The sequence below is a fragment of the Octopus bimaculoides genome, chromosome 6 (assembly GCF_046866305.1).
Source record: "Octopus bimaculoides isolate indiv1 chromosome 6, ASM4686630v1, whole genome shotgun sequence".
Classification (NCBI taxonomy): Eukaryota; Metazoa; Mollusca; class Cephalopoda; order Octopoda; family Octopodidae; genus Octopus; species Octopus bimaculoides.
The window spans coordinates 9,326,262-9,345,922 of NC_142933.1; the positions used below are offsets into that span (position 1 = coordinate 9,326,262).

Genomic DNA, 19,661 nt, shown 5'->3' on the forward strand with positions numbered 1-19,661 from the left:
GTGTGTGTGTGTGTGTGTGTGTATGTGTGTGTTTGTGTTTGTCCCCCTAGCATTGCTTGACAACCGATGCTGGTGTGTTTGTGTCCCCGTCACTTAGCGGTTTGGCAAAAGAGACCGATAGAATAAGTACTAGGCTTACAAAAAATAAGTCCCGGGGTTGATTTGCTCGACTAAAGGCGGTGCTCCAGCATAGCCGCAGTCAAATAACTGAAACAAGTAAAAGAGTAAAAGAGTATATATTAGTCAAAACATAGTTACCTGTTGCGAAGGATGTGTCGACAGAGTTTTAAGTTTGTCCTGTTCTGCTGTCTCTGCGGTTCTGGTGGCAGTAACTCATACAGAAATACTAAATAGCTGTAATTCTGAGAAAATGGGTTTCCATTTCAAATATATATACAGAAACACACAGACACACACACACACACACACACACATGCATGCGTATATGTGCATTCACACATATATAAACTCAGAAAGAGGCAGGCATGTTTAAGAGCTCCGCCCATTTGGAAACAAATTGGAAAAAAAAAGTCAGTATTTTCTTGGAAAACACTATATATTGATTTACCTACTTATTTGTTTATCTATCTATAAATTATTTTAATCAGAAGTGTGACAAAGCTTCCAAGAACTGCAGGGCAGAGAGAGAGAGAGAGAGAGAGAGAGAGAGAGAGAGATAGAGAGAGACTGCTTTTAGGCTATGATGGTGAGGTGTCTTTACAAAATTCAAGTTTGAATTTGGCAAATTCAAGTTTGCTGAAACTTATCTCCTGTCACTCAAAACAACAACTCAAATGAAATAAAGAGTCCATGCATCATAACAACAACACCAAGTGTGTATTTGTGTGTGTGTGTGTGTGTGTGTGTGTGTGTGTGTGTGTGTGTATGTGTGTAGACTTACAATATAGCCTATTGTTAAGAAAATTTTACACAATCATTCAATAAAACTCAAATGGGATAAAGTGTACACACTTCATCCGCCTAAACAATGCAACAGGACCTTGTTACGGGAGAAAATGCTTTCATTTCAAGGATGCGTCTTTATCCCTCAGGGCCAGACATGCTGTTTAACATCTGCAGATCGCCATGTTCTTCAACAAATCCCACTATCAGTTTCCCAGTAATTCCAAGGTTTTGCAACTTGTGACATATGCCATAATCGACCTTGTTGAAAGCCTTGGCAAGTCGAGGTATATCATGTCTACAGCTCACTGGTTTGTTGGCGCAACAGCCCAGTGGTTAGGGCAGCAGACTAACACACCAGCATCGGTTGTCAAGCGATGGTGGGGGGACAAATACAGACACACAAACACACACATATATACACATACATATATACGACAGGCTTCTTTCAGTTTCCGTCTACCAAATTCACTCACAAGGCTTTGGTCGACCTGAGGCTATAGTAGAAGACACTTGCCCAAGGTGCCACGCAGTGGGACTGAACCTGGAAAATGTGGTTGGTAAACAAGCTACTTACCACACAGCCACTCCTGCACCATTGTAAGTTCTATCATGTTATGGTCTGAGAATATTGTTGGTGATACATTTACGTTGTGGATAATTTCCACATTGTTTGTAAAACAGAGGTCCAAGATATTTTTGTGTCTGGTTGAAGAGAATATGATCTGCACCATGAATAGCATTTTCGTAAGATCAAGTGGAGATTCTGCTTGATTTCACTCTTTGTGTGTCATACCTGGGGATATATTGCTCTCAGACCACCTGATATTGGGAAAGTTGAAGTCACCCATCAGGAATATAGTAGTACGTTGATCCAATTGTATTAGTACTTCTTTTATCGCACCGAGGCTTTCCTCAAATTTTCCATCATGACTTGAGGCATCAGGTGGGTGATATAGTGTGCATATCTCTATATCAAGTTGCTTCAGATATACTATGAGTGTGTCACACACCGAGTTTGAGTTCAATAACAGGGTTAATGGTTAATGAAAAATAATAGAATGTTTGAAGAAAACAGTTGTTGCAAAAGAAATAATCATCACCATTCACCATCATCCAGTGATTTAAATCCGGGTTTTGTCCCCATTAACAAAGGTGGCTGGATCTAACTCAATGCCATAGCAACCACCCTCACACCATCTTCGCTGGTTTTAGGCGGCCTCCCTTCTCAAGCCAGCCTGATTGTCTAATCTCCTCCTCCACCTGTCCCCTCCACTTTTTCCTTGGCCTACCTCACTTTCATGCTCCATTTACCTCAAATGCAAGCACCCTCCTAAGAACATGTTCCTCATCCCTCCTCTATACATGCCCATACCACTGCACTCCATTTGCCCTTGCCAACCGTTCCACCGATTCTTCCAACCCCAGCAACCCATCAAGAAATAAAAGGTTGTTTATTTACATTTTATGTTAATCTTTCACCTGTTTCATTCATTTGTCTGTGACCATGCAGAGGCATCACCTTGAAGGGTTTTAATCAAACAAATCAACCTCTGAATTAAATTAAGTCTGGCACATATTCTGTTGGCCTTCCCCCCAACTCCAAGCTGCTTATTAACAGGGTTGCAAACAAACCAACATTGGTTGTCAAGTGGTGATAGTGGTGGTACAAAAGAACATGAAGACATGCACAAAAGGTTTTGTCTTGCATGTACTTGGTGACCCCTGTTAGTGCTGGTGACCCCTGTCAGTGCAGGTGACACTTAAAATCATCCAGTCCACACTGTAAAGTGGTTGGCGTTCTGAAGGGCATCCATGTGTAGAAACCATGTCAAAGGTGACCTTGCCTGTGCTTGTGCCACATAAAAGGGTACTAAATCCATTCTGTTGAGTGGTTGGTGTTAGAAATGGTATCTAGCTGTAAAAATATGGCCAAAACAGTCACTGCTAGCCAAAACTGGCAAAAATCTGGCCAAAACACAAGATTGCTGCTGGCTTTGGCCTGACCAACTTTTGTGGTACTGTCCCACTATGCTAGCATAGAAGATGGACTTTAAATGTTGATGATGATGATGATGATGATGATGGTGTGTTTGTATACAGTTTCTAGAAGAGCCATTCTGAAGGGTTTGGTCAGACTGGGACTATAGTAGAGTGGGATTGAACTTGAAACCATGTGTTTACAACGTGAGCCTTGCCTGTGCCTACTTTATTCTTTTACTTGATTCAGTAATTTTGACTGCAGCCATGCTGGAGCACTGCCTTTAGTTGAATCGACCCCAGGACTTGTTCTTTGTAAGCCTAGTACTTATTCTATCGGTTTCTTTTGCTGAACTGCTAAGTTACAGGGATGTAAACACACCAACATCAGTTGTCTAATGATGTTGGGGGAACAAACACAGACACACAAATACATACATACATGTATATATATATATATATATATATATATATATATATATATATATATATATATATATATATGAATATATATATATATATATATATATATATATTTATGTATATGAATATATATATATATATATTCATATTCATATATATATATATATATGAATATATATATATATATGCTGGACTACTGAAATCTACAAGTTCTTTTTATTCTCTCTCAGTTTATTTTCTCTTATTCCTTTCTGATGAAGAGTGTAGGCTTGAAATGTAAAAGAGCATCAAACTAATACACTTGCTTGTTGTTCATACACCTGTTTTCGCCTTTTGTTTTTCTATAAATTTCAACTATATATATATATATATATATGTATATGTACATATATATACGACCAGGCTTCTTTCAGTTTCTGTTTACCAAATCCATTCACATGGTTTTGGTCAGCCTAAGTCTATAGTAGAAGACACTAGCCCAAAATTCTATGCAGTAGGACTGAACCTGAAACCATGTGGTTGGGAAGCGAGCCTCTTACCACATAGCCACTCCTTTTTCAGGACAAATTTTCATGGAAAATAACTTCATATTATTCCTTGGATTTGATAGTCATTGCCATCATCAACATCATTTTTACATCTGCTTTCTTTATTTGGAATGCTTTGATTGAAACTTATTTGAGGCACTGTTCTATGACAAGATATCCTTCCTGACTCCAACTCTTTCAAATATTCATCACATTCATTCGGTTCTCATTGTGCCTTGTGGCACTTGAGGCGACAGCAAGATCATTCCACTTTCTAACACAGAAAGTGTCCTTAACAGCTTGTCCCATTGTTAACCTTCTGCTTTTAAGATCTTTTCTTGTTGTTCTCCACTGCATTTCCTTTGGTCGGCCACATCTTTTACTTTGTGGAACCCAAAAGCGATCCTTGTTTCAATAGTTCCTCTTAATGCTCTTTCAAATAAGGCACTTTTTATTCTACAGGTATTCATACATCAAAACCAGTGAGTGATGCAGCATATAGTTTATGTGATACATAAACAAATAACACAGTTGCTTCCATGGTTTCTATGTGAAGACACAAAAACAAACACACACACAAAAGAATCCATCCACAACCCAAGGCTATATAGACCAGGTATGTTATAGCTCAGCCCAAGGCTATTAACCAAGGATGTTATAACTCAGCCCAAAGCTATAGACCAGGTGTGATATTGCGCAGTTCAAGGCTATAGACCAGGTATGTTATAACTCAGCCCAAGGCTATATATGGACCAGGTATGTTATAGCTCAGCCTAAGGCAATCAACCAAGTATGTTATAGCTCAGCCCAAAGCTATAGACCAGGTGTGATATTTATTTCTTTATTGCCCACAGAGGGCTAAACATAGAAGGGACAAACAAGGACAGACAAAGGGTTTCAGTTGATTACACTGACCCCAGTGTGTAACTGGTACTTATTTAATTGACCCTGAAAGGATGAAAGGCAAAGTCGACCTCGGCGGAATTTGAACTCAAAACGTAAAGGCAGACAAAATACCACTAGGCATTTCGCCTGGCGTGCTAACGATTCTGCCAGCTCGCCTCCCTATAAACCAGGTATGTTATTGCTGAGCCCAAGGCTATCAACTTGGTGCCCTCATCTGCCAAGCTGCAGAGTAGTACAGGTCATGCTGAAAGAATAACTTTTCAAATTTTGTTCTTATTGTAGTGAGTGTCACAGTCTGCAAGGTGTTTTATATATGTATTTTATATGTAATAATTAAATTGTCTATTATCCACTTTATTGTGTTTTGATATGTGTATTATCCCGTTGGTGGAGGCGCAATGGCCCAATGGTTAGGGCAGCGGACTCGCAGTCGTAGGATCGCGGTTTCGATTCGTAGACAGGGCATTGTAAGTGTTTATTGAGCGAAAACACCTAAAGCTCCACGAGGCTCGAGCAGGGGATGGTGGCGAACCCTGCTGTACTCTTTCACCACAACTGTCTCTCACTCTTACTTCCTGTTTCTGTTGTGCCTGTAATTCAAAGGGCCAGCCTTGTCACACTGTGTCACGCTGAATATCCCCGAGAACTATGTTAAGGGTACACGTCTGTGGAGTGCTCAGCCACTTGCACGTTAATTTCATGAGCAGGCTGTTCTGTTGATCGGATCGACTGGAACTCTCGACGTCGTAACTGATGGAGTGCCAACAATTATCTCGTTGGTATATGGAAACATTTTCTTATGTGAAACCCATTGGCAGAACGATAAAAATTGGGAACTGCTGCTGTAGAACAACTTCTCAAAGTGCCATGCTGTGGGATCAAACTCTTGTACAATATTGTAAGATTTATATTTATTCTACTTTCAATGTCAATTTTTTTTTGGGTGGGGGGTATACTCTTTTTCTTTTACTTGTTTCAGTCTTTTTGACTGTGGCCATGCTGGAGCACCGCCTTTAGTCGAGCAAATCAACCCCAGGACTTATTCTTTGGAAGCCTAGTACTTATTCTATCGGTCTCTTTTGCCAAACCGCTAAGTTACGGGGACGTAAACACACCAGCATTGGTTGTCAAGCGATGTTGTGGGGGACAAACACAGACACAAACATATGCACACACATACATATATATATATATATATATATATATATATATATATATATATATACATATATATATGCATATATATATATATATATATATATATATATATATATATACATATATATATGCATATATATATATATATATATATATATATATATATCATCATCATCATCATCATCGTTTAATGTCCGCTTTCCATGCTAGCATGGGTTGGACGATTCGACTGAGGACTGGTGCAACCGGATGGCTACACCAGGCTCCAATCTAATTTGGCAGAGTTTCTACAGCTGGATGCCCTTCCTAACGCCAACCACTCAGAGAGTGTAGTGGGTGCTTTTATGTGTCACCCGCAAGAAAACGGCCACGCTCGAAATGGTGTCTTTTATGTGCCACCCGCACAAGAGCCAGTCCAGGGGCACTGGCAACGATCTTGCTTGAAAACCCTACAAGGCCAGTCAGGCGGTACTGGCAACGGTCATGCTCAGGATGGTACATCTTATGTGCCACCCGCACAAGAGCCAGTTCAGGGGCACTGGCAATGATCTCACTTGGCTTGCCGGGTCTTCTCACGCACAGCACATTTCCAAAGGTCTCGGTCAGTAGTCATCGCCTCGGTGAGGCCCAATGTTCGAAGGTCTTGCCTCACCACCTCAGCCCAGGTCTTCCTGGGCCTACCTCTTCCACGGGTTCCCTCAACTGTTAGGGAGTGACACTTTTTCACGCAGCTATCCTCATTCATTCTCACCACATGTCCAAACCAGCGCAATTGTCTCTCTTGCACACCACTACTGACGCTTCTTATGTTCAGCTTTTCTCTCAAGATACTTACACTCTGACGGGTATGCACATTTACATTACACATCCAGCGGAGCATACTGGCTTCATTCCTTGCGAGCTTACGCATGTCCTCAGCAGTCACAGCCCATGTTTCACTGCCATGTAGCATGGCTGTTCGTACACATGCGTCATACAGTCTGCCTTTTACCCTGAGTGAGAGTCCCTTTGTTGCCAGCAGAGGTAAGAGCTCTCTAAACTTGGCCCAGGCTATTCTTATTCTAGCAGTTACACTTTCAGCACATCCCACCCCCACTACTAACTTGGTCACCCAGATAGCAGAAGCTATCAACTACCTCTAGTTTTTCTCCCTGGAATGAGATAGAAGTTGTTTCCTGTTTGTTTACAGTGTTTATTGCACCTGAACATCTGCCACATACAAAGACTAACTTTGTAGTTAATCTGCCTTCGATATTGCTGCACCTCTTATGTGTCCATAGCTTGCACTGGGTACATCTTATAGAGTTACTACCTACTCCTTTACTGCATACTGAGCAGGGCCATCTACCTGAAGGGGTTTGTGTTTTATCTACCTTCCTACTTATTAGGATTTTGGTTTTTGCTAGGTTGACTCTAAGGCCCTTCAATTCTAGTCCTTGCTTCCACACCTTAAACTTCTCCTGTTTCTGTGGTTAAGAAGGAAGCTACTTACCAACACACAGCCACTCCTGTGCCTCTATATAAAGACACACTAATTTTCTAGGAATTTCAGCTTTATCATTCAATTGTTGTACATTGATGCTTGTATATATGTGTGAGGTAAGCAGTGAGAGAGGTTGCATGGGAAGAAAGAGTTAATCAGACAGAGCGAGAGAGAGGGAGAGAGAGAGAGCAGACAATAAATATAAGTGATTGTGTGTGTGTGTGTGTGTGTGTGTGTGTGTGTTTTCTATAGAATATGATGTTTCTATGGAGAATGATGTTATCAACCGATTGTGTATCAGACTTTGATTTTATTTTATAGAGTTTATCATCATCATCATCATCATCGTTTAACGTCCGCTTTCCATGCTAGCATGGGTTGGACGATTTGACTGAGGTCTGGTGAACCGGATGGCCGCACCAGGCTCCAAAAATTCAGCAAAAGCACAATTAGTGAAAAGGTGGGAAAATATTGCAAAAAGTCAAAAATTAAGCTCTTAAACCCTAAGCCATTATTATCTCAATGAAAACCAATCAAGGTACAAATGGTTTTCAGAGCCTGAGCATAGATAAAAACTTTTGTAGGAGGAGGTGAATAGGCCTATGGAAACTGTTTAGAAATCTTTAAGCATCAGTTGTTCTTTATCTGTAATTGTTTTTTTTTTATCTTTTCTTATTTCATTTCAAAGATTATTATTACATACCGCCGTCAGCCTGACCAACTTTAAACATCCCCTTAAATTTTTAATTCTTTTACTTGGGTATATTCGTGCACCTGTCTATAAATGTGTACGTGGATCTGTAAAAACATGTAACTTTCTGAAGACATTACAACTATGGTCATTCTGTCTTTGAAAAGAAATTAAACCATTTATTTCCAACTTCTTAAATTTCTTATTTCGAATCCTAAACAACAGGATTGTTATACATGAAATGATCATCACTAATATTTTAAAATATCATGTTAGATTCTACTCTCTTCTATGTGGTACCACAAGGACTAAAAGTTACTGAATAACTGAATTTCTTGGATGTCCAATTGTTGCTTTTTAAATTACCATACCACCTTACAAAACTCATTAAAACATACTTACATACATACATACATACATACATACATACATACATACATACATATATATATATATATATATATATATATATATATATATATATATATATATGTTGTTGTTGTTGGCACTCCGTCGCTTACGACGTCGAGGGTTCCAGTTGATCCGAACAACGGAACAGCCTGCTCATGAAATTAACGTGCAAGTGGCTGAGCACTCCACAGACACGTGTACCCTTAACGTAGTTCTCGGGGATATTCATCGTGACACAGTGTGACAAGGCTGACCCTTTGAATTACAGGCACAACAGAAACAGGAAGAAAGAGTGAGAGAAAGTTGTGGTGGAAGAGTACAGCAGGGTTCGCCACCATCCCCTGCCGGAGCCTTGTGGAGCTTTAGGTGTTTTCGTTCAATAAACACTCACAACGCCCGGTCTGGGAATCGAAACTGCGATCCTACGACTGCGAGTCCGCTGCCCTAACCACTGGGCCATTGCGTCTCTACTTCCAGGCATAGAAACCATGCCACAACAGACAATTGGATTCTGGACAGACTCCCCAGAAATGAAACAGCATATCGGTGACCCACCTTTATATTTGTTGTTCATTTCATTTCAAGATTTCATTAATAATCAAAATTAAACGGAGAACTGAATTATGGCAAGGAGAGTCTAGCAAAAAAAAAAAATGGCAAGATAAAGCCAGAGATTTTGTTTTTGTGTGTGATTGAATTATTGTTTGTCTGTTGGTCAGCAATGCATTGTGGGTAGCAAAACAGGGTGTCTTGAACTTAATACTCAGGCATATGCTATGAATACAGGCTATATTGAATTACTAAATGTTACAATACATATAGAACAAGAGCACTCAGAAAGCAAACCTCTGCCAAGGCAACACCAATGTCATCTCAATGATTAGCCAGAGATAATTTTTAAAATGCGAATATCTGAAATAAATTTAACTGCTCTTACAAGCGGGAATGCTAAAAATGAACCCAACCACTCTCAAAAATTAAGTAAAAAAACAGGAAAAAGAATCCAGAACCCTTGTCTAATACTGGATCGATCCCAAAATCAAATGAGTTCATGCTAGTCATGAGGCCAAACATCTCTGAAAGTTTCATCCAAATCCATCCAGCGATTCTTGAGATATTTTGTCCACGGATAAACAAACAAACAAACACAACTGAAAACAATACCTCCACCTTCGCTAAGGTGGCGGTATGCTGAGACCCCCTTCGGTCATGACTGACCATGGGATTGCACCTAGAAAGTTACCCTCCCAGGCACAAGTCCGGGCAAGTTTGTTTTATGGAAGACCAGCAGTCTCCCATGCACACCGGCCTCCCCTCTCCACACCACCAGTGTTATCCAAGGGAAAGGCAAAGGGGCCAATACAGCTTGGCACCTGTGACATTGCAACTCATTTCTACAGCTGAGTGAACTGGGTCAATGTGAAATAAAGTGTCTTGCTCAAGAACACAACATGCAGCCCGGTCTGGGATTCGAACTCACAACCTCACAATCGCAAGCTCAACGCTCTAACCACTGAGCCATGTGCCTTCACAGGTGGCAGTATAGGTGTTAATTAACTTCTGAACTGAGTGGTTTTTACCAATTATGAGCCACAAAGCAAACATAGGAGAAATAAAGATGAACACAAGTGTTTTGTTTGTTTTTTTTTTTTTTTTGTTTGCTCTTTTTTTAATCGAGAATGTGTTATCAGCATTAACTGATATCAATCTGACAAAAAGAAAATTTTGGAGGTCATAGAGGTGATAGAGAGATAGGTCTTAATGTGTGACACAAGTGTTAATATCTTATACTTTAGCCTTGTCTCGACTATAACATTAAAATACATTCAGTGGTGAGGCTCCAGCTTGGGAGTCCTGGAGTTGTTGAGTACAGGGAGTCACCCTTTAATTACTATTAATCTCGGTCCAATCTGACCCGGAACACTAAGTACCTACCAGGGTCCCATCTATTTTTGAGAGTGGTCAGGTTCATTTTTAGTATTCTCGTTTGTTAGAGCAGTCAAGTTTATTTCAGATATTCTCATTTTAAAAATCATCTCTGGCAAATCGTTGAGAGGACATTGGTATTGCCTTGGTGGAGGTTTGCAATCTGTGAGTCCTTTTGTTCTATATGTATTGTAATTTTATATATATATATGTAATTTTTAGGCGCAGGAGTGGCTGTGTGGTAAGTAGCTTGCTTACCAACCACATGGTTCCGGGTTCAGTCCCACTGCATGGCACCTTGGGCAAGTGTCTTCTACTATAGCCTCAGGCCGACCAAAGCCTTGCGAGTAGATTTGGAAGACGGAAACTGAAAGAAGCCCGTCGTATATATGTATATATATATATATATATATATATATATATATATATATGTGTGTGTGTTTGTGTACCTGTGTTTGTGTGCCTGTGTTTGTTCCCCCACCACCACCACCACCACCATTCTGCAATAGCCAGTTGACTATGTTATAGGGGTCTCTTATCTTTAAACTGAAACTATGCAACAAATTTGTATGATAGCAAGTAGATTACAAGAGAATTGGAGGGTGAAAATTATAACTAGATCATGTTAAAGAGTTAAAGTGTGGCCCTTCCATTTGTTTCCCCACCAGACCCCACAAAAAATAGATATTGCCAACAGCAGACCCAAAGGCCCTGCATTTCCAATAGTTTCTTTTTTATAATATCAGGAATTATCACATGCTATACTATTCCAATATAATCTATTCTGGCTTATAGCCTACAAGATGAAAAGTGCTTCCCCGAGACAGACTGCCCCTAGCACCCTCCCTCCCCCAGGGTCAACGAAATAAGTACCAGTTGAGCACTGGGGTTGTCTTTGTGCTTATAATACAAAGGAATAAGTGAATAATTAATAGCTTGGGTAATATTTGGACCTGAGGATTTTTGGTAGTACAAAAGGGGTAAATATAAAACACCTTAACCCTTTTGTTACCCTTTTATATATTTTAACCCTTTTGTTACCCTATTTCTGTTGAGATGCTTTGTGTTACTTTCAATTAGTTTTAAATATAACAAAGAATTTAGTAAAATAACTTTGTTATCATTAAGCTGATGTTAGGAACATAAATTGTGACTAAGGTTTGTTTAGTGAAAGATTTTAATTCAGAACTTTTGAAAACAAGACATTTGTACTACAGAGCCAGAGCTGGTTTCAGCCGGGTTAATATCGAAAAGGTTAAGAATTGTTTCTCTATTATATAGTTTAACCTTTTCGTTACCATATTTCTTTTGAGATGCTCTGTATTTCTTTCAATTAATTTTAAATATAACAAAGAATTTACTAAAATAACTTAGTTATTATTAAGCTAGTGTTAGGAACATAAATTGTGACTAAGGTTTGGTGGAAATGAAATGAAAATAGAGTTCAGTTATTTTGTTAAGGTTATCTCTACAGAAATTATAGCCAGTGTTGATTTTTTTGCTACAACTTTTTGTAAACAAACAAAGAGATCATCATTAGTTTACGTCCGCTTTCCACTGGCAACGACCACATTCGAATGTTATTTTTCATGTGCCACCAGCATGTGTCTGTAAGGCGACACTGGCAACGATCATGCTTGAATGGTGCTTTCCACGTGTCATTGGCATGGGAGCCAATCCGTGGCCTTAGCAACGATCACGCCCGGATGTACTTGGGTAATGAGTGTATAATGCCAAAAATAGGCTTCGATCCCATTGTGTGTTTACATCTGATGTCTTGATATGAAATGTTGTTGCAAAAAATTAGTACTGGCTATAATTTCTATAGAATACCCACAGAAATAACCTTGGCAAAATAATGTAAAATGCACTGCTAACACAGTAGGACGTGGTGTTGACTTATAAAACCATTTATTATACTTTATTGTATATTTTGGTTGCATAACAAAATACCATGTATCTACAAATCATTAGAGTTCAGTCGTTAAAAAAAAAATGTCTGATATTTAATGAAAGTCTTCTGTAAAATAATTGTATTTATATGTATATTTTTTGTAGGTGGTGCAGTTGGTGGATTAGCAGCATCTGGAATGGCTAAGAATTTTAAACCTGTTTCTCAGATCTTTTATGAAATGTCAGAAGAAAAAAAGGAGTTGTTATGCTCAAAAGTTAAATATGCATTAGTGAATGCGGCTGTTCCGTTCGGTCCTAGTCTCATACATTATGTGCAGTCCCATCCAAGTGTCTCTAATGAACTGATAAACATTATGAGAAAATTTGTTACCAGTGTACTTGGTATGAACTTAAAAGCATGACACATCGATATGTTACAAAATCTTGGTTAATTTTTTTTTGAAGATTTTGAATTTTTTTGTTTTGCTATATGAGCCAGTCCCCTCCATAATTATCATCAGTGAGTACTGTTCATCTATTTTGACCCTCCGCTGTACCTTGCGGGTGTGTCCTGAGACATATCAACCACCAACTCTCTCACGCTCCCTATTTCTATCTTTCTCTCTCAGTCTCTCTTTCTCTCCTTTCTTCTCCAACTGGAATATCCTTGTATCCCTTCTCCAGCAAGCTACCTATCTCTGTCCCTCTCTCATTCTTTTAGCCTTTCATCAACTGATACTAAGCCAGCCCCTTCAATACTACTCTCACCTTCTAGTTGAGGGGTCTTTGTCTGGCAAGTTATATTGTGATCTCAATGGTGCTGGTGCCACATAAAAAGCACCCAGTACACTCTGTAGAGTGGTTGGCGTTAGGAAGGACATCCATCCATACAAATCATGTCAAAACAGACAATAGAGTTTGGCACAACCCTCTGCCTTTCCAGCTCTGGTCAAACCGCCCAACTCATGCCAGTATGGAAAATGGATGTTAAATGATAACGATGTGTTTGGCAAAGGAGACTGATAGAATAAGTACCAGGCTTACAAAGATTAAGCCCTGGGGTAGATTTGTTTGACTAAAAGGGATACTCCAGCATGGCCGCAGTCAAATGACTGAAAAAAGTAAAAAGTGTAAAAGAAAGCCTGGTACATATTCTGTTGGTCTCTTTTGCTGAACTGCTACATTCTCCTTCACACTTTATCTATAATGTTCTCCCCCATTCACTTGTTTTTATGTCATTCTCTAACACCATCAATGAACTATTGTGTATCATATTTGCATGAGCACAAATATGTTGAAAGTGTTTATATATATATATTTTTTTTTTCTAATGTTTTTCTAAGGAATTCTTGCATTCAAGAAAAAACACACACATCTGAGTTTGTTGTAAGTTAATCTTCACATAGAAATGTGACTTCCTTTTGGAATTTTGAAATTTCCTTTTGGAATTTTGAAATTTTCCCTGAGGAATGCCAGTGCCCCTGGACTGGCTCTAGTGCGGGTGGCACATAAGATGTACCAACTTGAGCGTGACCGTTGTCAGTACCGCCTGACTGGCCTTTGTAGGGTCTTCGAGGATGATGAAATACTTGTTTAACCGGTTTCGAATATGGAAATTTGGATTTTGTTTCTGTAATTGAATTGATTGGTGTGAAGACAGCTGTCGGCTGGAATTTCTCTGTATGAAATTGAATGTTTTTAAATAAATAACACCTGTAAATAATTTTTATCCATTTTCTTACTTTTCTCATTCATAAAGTCTTTTTAATTAATTACCTACATGTTTCAGTGATAAACTAATATACTTGGTTTTCAAAAAATCCCAGACCAACCTCCTCCGCCCGGATATATCTCCAACAATAACTCTTTGCTAGAGTGGGCCATGGTGCCCCATATATGATTATAAGACTTCACCATGTGGTGCTATTGAGTTAGACATGGCCTGGGGCTATACTGGCCGAAACCTATCAAAGTTATCAAAGTTTTATATATGTATATATTATCATCATCATCATCGTCATTTAATGTCAGCTTTCCATGCTGGCATGGGTTGGACGGTTTGACTGGGGACTGGAGAGCCAGAGGCTGCACCAGGCACCAATTTGATCTGGCAGAGTTTCTACAGCTGGATGCCCTTCCTAATGCCAACCACTCTGAGAGTGTAGTGGGTGCTTTTACGTGTCACCAGCACGAGGGCCAGTCATGCGGTACTGGCAACGGCCACGCTCAAAATGGTGCATCTCATGTGCCACCCGCACAAGAACCAGTCCAGATATATATATATATATATATATATATATATATATATATATATATATATATATATATACGACGGGCTTCTTTCAGATTCTGTCTACCAAATTCACTCACAAGGCTTTGGTCGGCCAGAGGCTATAGCAGAAGACACTTGCCCAAGGTGCCACGCAGTGGGACTGAACCTGGAACCATGTGGTTGGTAAGCAAGCTACTTACCACACAGCTTTGCGAAACATTAACGAATTCCAACATGTCTATCATTAATTCTGATATATTCTAAATACACTTTCTATTTGTTGTCTAGTTCCTGTGTGGAGGCGCAATGGCCCAGTGGTTAGGGCAGTGGACTCATGGTCATAGGATCGCGGTTTTGATTCCCAGACCGGGCGTTGTGAGTGTTTATTGAGTGAAAACACCTAAAGCTCCACGAGGCTCCGGCAGGGGATGGTGGCGAACCCTGCTGTACTCTTCCACCAGTGGAGTGCTCAGCCACTTGCATGTTAATTTCACAAGCAGGCTGTTCCGTTGATCGGTTCAACTGGAACCCTCGACGTCGTAAGCGACAGAGTGCCAACAACTAGTTCCTGTAGAAACAGATGATTTTTGACAAACTGGTGCAAGAATTTGGACAAAATCTTCCACACAAAATGTATTTCCACTCATCTTGCTCCTTTCACACCATCCTTGTGAAAATTATGCCTGAAAATTAATTTTGTATTAAATAAAACTGATATTAGAAAAAAGGAATAAAACAGATAAACATTGACCTCCATGGGGCTTCTGGTTTGATCCTTGTGTGTTGCACCATGGGTCAATGTCTCCTAATTGAAGCCGAGGTTGATCAGTGCCATGTGAGTGAACTTTGGTACACAGAAACTATAGAGAAGCCCATCACATACATGTGTATATATTCTTTTATTCTTTTACTTGTTTCAGTCATTTGACTGTGGCCATGCTGGAGCACCACCTTTATAGTCGAGCAAACCGACCCCAGGACTTATTCTTTCTAAGCTTAGTACTTATTCTTTCGGTCGCTTTTGCTGAACCGCTAAGTTACGGGGACGTAAACACACCAGCATCAGTTGTCAAGTGATGTTGCGGGGACAAACACAGACACACACACACACACAGAGACACAGACACACACAGATACACACACACACACACACACACACATATAGATATATACGATGGGTTTCTTTCAGTTTCCATCCACCAAATCTACTCACAAGGCTTTGGTTGGCCATAACATGATAGAACTTAGAATGGCGCAGGAGTGGTTGTGTGGTACGAAGATTGCTTCCCAACCACATGGTTCTGGGATCAGTCCCACTGCGTGGCACCTTGCGCAAGTCTTCTACTATAGACTCGGGCTGACCAAAGCCTTGTGAGAGGATTTGGAAACTGAGAGAAGCCCATCAAGTATATATGTGGGTGTGTGTGTGTGTGTGTGCATGTGTGTGTGTGTGTGTGAGTTTCTCCTCTCCTACCATCGCTTGACAACCGGTGTTGGTGTGTTTCTGTCCCTGTAACTTACTGATAGAATAAGTACCAGGCTTATGAAGAATAAGTCTTGTGGTCAATTTCTTTGACTAAAGGTGGTGCTCCAGCATGGCCGCAGTCAGATGACTGAAACAAACAAAGAAAAAACAAACAAACAGAAAAAGTATTTTTAATTCCCTTTCATTTTTGATATCATAGGTGTTTGCTATGCCTTGTGGCCATTGCCAGTACCACCTGACTGGCCTTCATAGGATTTTCGAGTGAGATCGTTGCCAGTGCCCCTGGACTGGCTCTTGTGTGGGTGGCACATAAAAGACACCATTTTGAGCGTGGCCGTTGCCAGTACTGCCTGACTGGCCGTCGTAGGACTTTCGAGCGAGATCGTTGCCAGTGCCCCTGGACTAGCTCTTGTGTGGGTGGCACATAAAAGACACCATTTTGAGCGTGGCCGTTGCCAGTACCGCCTGACTGGCTCTCGTGCGGGTGACACGTAAAAGCACTCACTACACTCTCTGAGTGGTTGGCGTTAGGAAGGGCATCCAGCTGTAGAAACTCTGCCAAATTTAGATTGGAGCCTGGTGTTGCCATCCGGTTTCACCAGTCCTCAGTCAAATCGTCCAACCCATGCTAGCATGGAAAGCGGACGTTAAACGATGATGATGATGATGATGATCATTAGCAGGATACTGAAATGGGCTCAGAGGCTGAGAGAGGGATGGAAAAAGATTTCAGTAGGGATGATAAGGGCAGGCATGGGTGGTAGTCACAACATGAATAAGAGAAGTACAAAACCTTTCATGAGAGAGGAACGAAATTTGAGGAAATTAATTAGTGTACCTATGCTATATTTCATGATCTACCTATTGTGGTAAAAGTATATTTCTAAAGTTACCTGTCTCACACACAACACGCAACACACACACATTTATACACACATACATACATACATACATACATAAATCCATGTTGTTGATATTGAAATTCCAATGAAGGAGCCTTGGATCTAGGTTAGAAACCAGCTCTTTTTCTATTGGCAAGAAATCTTGAAATAAAACTAAACAATGACATACATACATGCATACATACATATATATAAATATAAAAAATGGGGCAAAAGTGCAATAGAGGATAATAAAACATCCGGACAGGTAGACGATACAAAGGTGGACAGGAAAAACAACAATTAGGACAAGGAAAAAGAGGATGGTTCATTCGTGGCTTTCTTTCATCAGTCAAGTTACCAGATGTCCTTACAGTTTTGGGCAGTTACACTTGAGACTGTTCGATCTGGTTGCCCCCCCAAAAGTCTAAGCTAAGAGCATTAGATTGTTTGTAAGAAAGCTAGCGAATGTGTACAGCAACAAAGACAAAAAGCGGAGAACATGGTACACAATTATAAATACAAACAACAAGAAAATAACAACTGGTGTCTTTTGACTGAGGATGAATCAAATTGATCTGGCGTGTATGAAGTGAAAGCCTTAAGGCAGATCCATACATGCATACATACAGTTGTGAAGGATGACTTGGAAACTGAGGCATGCAGTCCATGATGCAGGCCAATTGCCAAGGCAGAAAATGAAGCAGTGGAGCCTTAAAATCTCCCTCACCTCAAACTATTCACCTACACCCATCTGTGAATGTGATACAAACCAGCTTTAATGTGAGAACATGCACTTCTACCAACAGGCCATACACCAGGCTTGATACTTCTCTCCACTAGACTTGCTGGTCCCCCATTAACAATACCCTGATAACGACATTTGTTGGTTACAAAAGAAATCTGAGAAAATAATAGAATCTAGAAATAATGAGCTATTTAAAATTTATTTGTAAATCAGTTCAATTCTTCTTTTATTTTTGGCAAACTCATCGATCACTTTGGTACATGTACTATATATTAATTCTTTACTCATTTATTATTGTCGACGACTGGCACCCATGCCAATGTCTCTTTCACTGAACACTAAACTTGGCTTGTGAAGACCTGTTGGGGCAAGTGAAAGTGAAATCGTGATGGCACCTGTACCAGTGGAGCACTAAGAGCACCGCCCGAGCATGATCGTTGCCAGAGCAGCTGTCTGGCTTCAGTGCTGGTGGCACGTAAATAACACCATTTACCAACGTTGCTCTCCTGGCACTTGTGCCGGTGGCACGTGAAAAGATATTCAAGCAAGATCGTTGCCAGTGCCACTGAACTGGCTCCTGTGCATGTGGCATGTAAACTACACCATTTTGAGTGTGGTCATTGCCAGTACCGCCTGACTGGCCTTCATGCCAGTGGCACATAAAAGCACCCACTACACTCTCGGAGTGGTTGGCATTAGGAAGGGCATCCAGCTGTAGAAACTCTGCCAAATCAGATTGGAGCCTGGTGTAGCCACCTGGTTCACCAGTCCTCAGTCAAATCGTTCAACCCATGCTAGCTTGGAAAGCGGATGTTAAACGATGATGATGATGATGATTTCATCTTGTGTCCATTGTCTGGAAATCTTGCATCACACATCTGTGATCTTCTCGTGATCCTTTCCTCCTGCTCTGCTTAGTCCATTCTGTCCTTCTATGATGTACATCCTTATCAGTGCATGTGTTTGCATCTGTGTGTGAGCATGTGTGTGCGTGCATGTGTGAGCATGTGTTTGTGTGTGTGTGTATGTTCATGTCTTGCCCCTTACTTTTGATAATGTTCTTGTATCTTTCTGGGTGTGTGTGTTCATTCATTTTGTTGCCATTGTGGTTGTTGTTGCTGTAGCCATTTGTGAATTACTGTATGTGTGTTTGTGTATATATGGGTTTACTTACTATGTTGTTTGTATCCATGCCTTTTATATAATTTTTTTCTTTACTTATTTATCTCTATTTCTTATATTTATCATGGGTAAGTGCATGTTTTTCCTTTGTGTGTGTATTACACTGTTTGCATCTGTGTCTTTTTCCCCACTTCTGTCTTTAGGCATCATGTTGTGTGGTGTAGTGGTGGGGAGTGTTATTGTTCTATTCCTCTTTTCTGTTGAGGCTCGGTCTGTCTATTACTATGTGTGTGTCCTCTGTAATCTGTCTAAATGTTGTGTCACTTCTATGCGAGCTTACGTATGTCCTCAGCAGTTACAGCCCATGTTTCACTGCCATGTAGCATGGTTGTTCGTACGCATGCGTCATACAGTCTGCCTTTTACTCTGAGTGAGAGTCCCTTTGTCGCCAGCAGGGGTAAGAGCTCTCTAAACTTTGCCCAGGCTATTCTTATTCTAGCAGCTACACTTTCAGCGCACCCACCCCCACTACTAACTTGGTCGCCCAGATAGCGGAAGCTATCGACTACCTCTAGTTTTTCACCCTGGAATGAGATAGAAGTTGTTTCCTGTTTGTTTGCAGTCTTTATTGCACCTGAACATCTGCCACAAACAAAAACTAACTTGCTAGTTAACCTGCCTTTGCATTGATAATACTTTAACCTCTATGTTATTAACCAAGCCTCTATGTTCTACATGAGCATGTTGGTAGAGCACTGATGAGCTTTTCTTCTCTTTGAACTCTTGCCAGTGTTCACCTATTCACTCCCCTATGCTGTGTGCTGTCTCTCCAATGGAAGCTGCTGTCATGT

The 19,661-nt window shown here is 40.3% G+C and overlaps 1 protein-coding gene across 2 annotated transcripts in view; it reads right to left on the bottom strand.

Moving 5' to 3' along the window:
* The window catches only part of LOC106870832 (protein Nazo), a 28,930-nt gene extending 28,355 nt beyond the window's left edge, over nt 1-575 (bottom strand). Inside the window, exon 1 of one of the 2 annotated variants that reach the window (XM_089353395.1) lies at nt 259-575. The gene's annotated coding sequence lies outside the window, so the exon portion shown is untranslated. The remainder of the gene's footprint in view (nt 1-258) is intronic. The other variant, XM_089353392.1, reaches the window with a different exon arrangement.
* Between the last annotated feature and the right edge of the window lie 19,086 nt (nt 576-19,661).